Genomic DNA, 4034 nt, shown 5'->3' with positions numbered 1-4034 from the left:
ATAAATAGTTTTAGAAGGCAACCAACTCCTTGGTGCTTCTAAGTTTTTAGCCCTTTGATCTACTCCTTGATTACTAATAGCCCTTGGATCAAATACTATTCCACCTACCACCACCTACCACCATCACCCCAACCCTACATATCTCCATCCAAAGGCTAAAAACTCAAAAGCACCACTCCCATGGTGCTTTTAGGAGTATTCTAGCTCAACTCTCTCTCTCTCTCTCTCTCTCTATATATATATATATATAGCTATATATATAGCTATATATATGTATGTGAATGAGAGGGCACGGTTTGTCACGAACCTGTGACCAAATCATGCGAAACAAAAACGTGATCTCAAGGGTTCGACAGTGCTGAACGCGCTGGCGCAGTCCGTTTTAAATTTGATGGACGGATTTACCACAATTGCATGAAAATCGAGGGAAGGTATATTAGGGAAAGTCAAATTTTGGATAATCCCCCAACATTTTATGTTTCAATTTGCGCGTAAACGTACATGCAGGTGCCGTTTAGTGTTCTACGCGTGCTACGAGGGGCTTGGCAAAAAATTTAGAGTTTTGAGGGATTTTTCTACAAAATTGCCACCTGAGGCCTTTAGGCCACTTAGGGTTTTCTTTCCTCTCATTTCCTAACCCTAGCCACCCTCACTCCTACTCTCTCTCTCAGCAGCACCTCCACCCCTCCCCTTGTGCGCTCTGCGCCACCATGCCCGCAGGCGACCTCCTCTGGCCACTGGAGAAGCTCCCCAACCACTCTCTCACTTTCTCTCACTTTTTTCTCTCTTCCTGTTCTGTGAGCACGAGTAGTGAGGGTACCCGAGCCACCTCTCTTTGGCTTGCCCTTGACCTCTCCCCAAGCTTCGGCGTCCACCCTCGGCACCCCCATGCTCCGTTGGCGCCGCCGCAACTGCGGGGACCTCATGTTGGGCAACCTGGGCCAAGGGGACTTGATCTTGATCCTCTAAACCGTGGCCGCCGCCGACCTTAGCCATCGACTCCCCTGACCTTAGGCAGCTTACCGCCGCCGGCCTTTGCCTCACGCGGCCGCCGCCGTCGTCGTCGGGCTCTCCCTTGCTCTAGCCTTTTCATGTGCGGGCCAAGCTTCTCCATCGGCGGTCTGTCGGCATGCCCGAATCTCACCAAATAGGCGGGTCCCGGGGCGTGACACATTCATTCCTATTAGTTGGAAACTCTCCCACAAGAAGACTTCATTTGAACACCTAACTTCAACAAAAAATCACAAAAAACTATTTTGGAAACTGTCTCCCAATCGGTGACCTTTATTTTTGAAAACACTACCACGAGAGGTAGAAATCTCCGAGAAAATCATTTGAAAGCCGTTTTCCATACGAAAGCCTTTATTTTGAAAACACTACCATGAGAGGTAGAAAGCCATGTTTTGAAAACTATAACCAAAGCCACAAGATTTCTAAAACTACAAGCATTTAAAAGCCTTATAGGTACATCATCCAAAAATTCACTAGTAGAATGTCAACTGAACCACAAATAAATGTCTACCATCAAGTGTAGGAGTAAATTATACTATCACATATATGTCTATACTAAATATGGAGTACAGTCAAAATATGTACCATAAATCGAGACCTCTAAGACCGCCTACTAGCTACGGCCTCACACTGCATCCCAACCAATCCTACCTGTGTCACCTATGGAGAAATGGGGGTGAGAAACCAACGAAGGTCTCCTAGTGAGTACCGCAAGCCTACTAAGGGAACCGTACTCACCGGTAACCGGGTATAACCAAGTATAGGTAAAGAAAGGCCTACAATAGCAATGTAAATGTAAAGAGAGAAGAACTATAAGTAAGTATGCAACAACCGCTACCAAAGCCATATGCGTCAACGAGACGAAAGGTCCAAATGTACCCAATCTATACAACCGTGTCGGTCTAAGGACCTCAAGAAAGCCACAACCGCTCTGTCTAGCATATAACCCTAGCAAATGGCTGATAGGCTCACGGGCTGGCAACAAACCACTTTTTTGAAAAAGAACACCCTCCTCCATAGGATCAACCCACTGGTATTCGTGAAATGCTATCGAGCTGTGACAATCGATGCGAATATGATCAATAGCCAACCGTCGGTGAATGGCCGACAGTCAACGTCCTTTGGGGCACACCAACCAATAGGTCATTGAAGCTGTTCAGGAACACAAGTACTGATCACTCAGGTCAACTAGGATGGACAAGCTCAACATCCTCTCAAGTATGCAACTACCAACCACTCAGGTCTACTGGAAAGTGTGAGATCAATGACATATATAAGTACACGGGGACCGACCACTCAGGTGAACCAAAATATAAATGCAAGTGTCACTACCGCTCTACTTCTATGTCATGGCAAACGGGAGAGTATACTATGTAGAGTGAAGAGCTCACGTATTGGATTTGTATATATGTAAGCAATAAAAGGTAGGGATGAAGGGAACATTACCAAGCGTGCACCACTAAACTGACTTCGGATCGAAGTATCCACTTGTGTCTATCGCTATGTCTAGCTCCTGTGAGGCGAGGGACGCCGATCGAACCTACTATAGGTCCACCGAGTCAGGATCTAATCCCATATGACTCAAAACACATCGCTCACAAACCCAATACCGCCTGCGGAATCGATTTTCCAAAATTGATCCCCGAACACGCCGGGAATCCCGAAAATATACCGGGATGCCCCCGGGACCCATGAAACGTCCCTAAATGCACCGACTCACACTAAAAGTCATCCAATGTCCCGAAACACACCTATTTGGGTGTCTAGACAGCAAACACAAGTCTCCAAGTCAATTCGGTCGTCACCAATCGACCGTACACTATCGGGCTTCTGGAAATGTCCACTTTGGTACCGGAAGCCTCTACCGCTCACCGGTCACCTCTGAACATACGAGGCGATCATGGCAGGCAGCCAACAAGGCTAGACAATGATTTTTGGGGAAACCACATGGCTAGAAACCCATCGGCGATTTCGCCAAAAAACGCACTGAAACCCTACTTCCTATCGCACGGAGCCTTCAAAAACTAGACGACAAGTCCAGAGGGTCACAAACAATGACCACACGCTGCCCGAGGTAGTCCACAATGCTCTATTTGAAAAATGACCCCCAAGGGATCAACTAATTGCAACATTATATAAAATAATGCAATGTTTAGGTCCGTTACCGAAATTTGCGCACCTCCAGGACGGAGCGAGGCACAGGTTGATAGATCTCAACGTGTCGGACAACATGCTCGCTGTCTGGAGTGTGCATGACAGCCGAGGAGTGTTGTGAAGCTTCACCTAGATCAGTGCACAAAAGACTCCGGGAGCTGGGGAGTCGAAACTCAACAACAGGGAGTCGTCGACAGAAATGGAGGTGAGCACGACATTCAGCGAGTCGAGAAGATCGCTGTGCTCACTTTCGGAATGATCGGAGAACCTCAAATTGCCGAAAATAGTGAAGGGCTCACTTCTGAGCCCTAAGCTGCCAAGTAGGGAGCAACCCTATTTCCGGTCGGCTTTAGGCGGCTTATCGGCGCGCGCTCCGGGTAGGCTCAACGACGGAGGGGGAGGGGAGTGTGGTGCTCCCCTTGGCTAGTGGCTGAATGCATCCGAACCATTTTTGCAGCCGGAGAGCGATTAATTGGTAGGAACGAACCGTTGCTAACAAAAAAAGGGTGAGGGGAAAAAGGACTGACAATGAACTTGGCCCAATTTTCTATTTACGGAGGATGTATCAGGAGTCGGAGAGGCATTAGGGGGGTGAGCGGTATCTAGGGTAGTAATTTAGTATGATAGGTAGGTCCCACGAAAGTACAAAATTAACCTAATATCGCCACGTGGACAAAAGGGCATGGGTTTTTATAGGAGTTTATAGACGCAAATAAAAATTTTATAGAGACATATTAAATAGGCAAAAAAAATAACATTCAACATAAAATGAGCCTTCGAATTCAACAAATATAAATATTCGAGGAGTCGAAGAGATCGTAGAGAATGCATCCGAACCATTTTTGCAGCCGGAGGGGGATTAATCGGTA

The sequence above is a fragment of the Ananas comosus genome, linkage group 1 (assembly GCF_001540865.1).
Source record: "Ananas comosus cultivar F153 linkage group 1, ASM154086v1, whole genome shotgun sequence".
Classification (NCBI taxonomy): domain Eukaryota; kingdom Viridiplantae; phylum Streptophyta; class Magnoliopsida; order Poales; family Bromeliaceae; genus Ananas; species Ananas comosus.
This window is presented reverse-complemented; position numbering follows the sequence as displayed.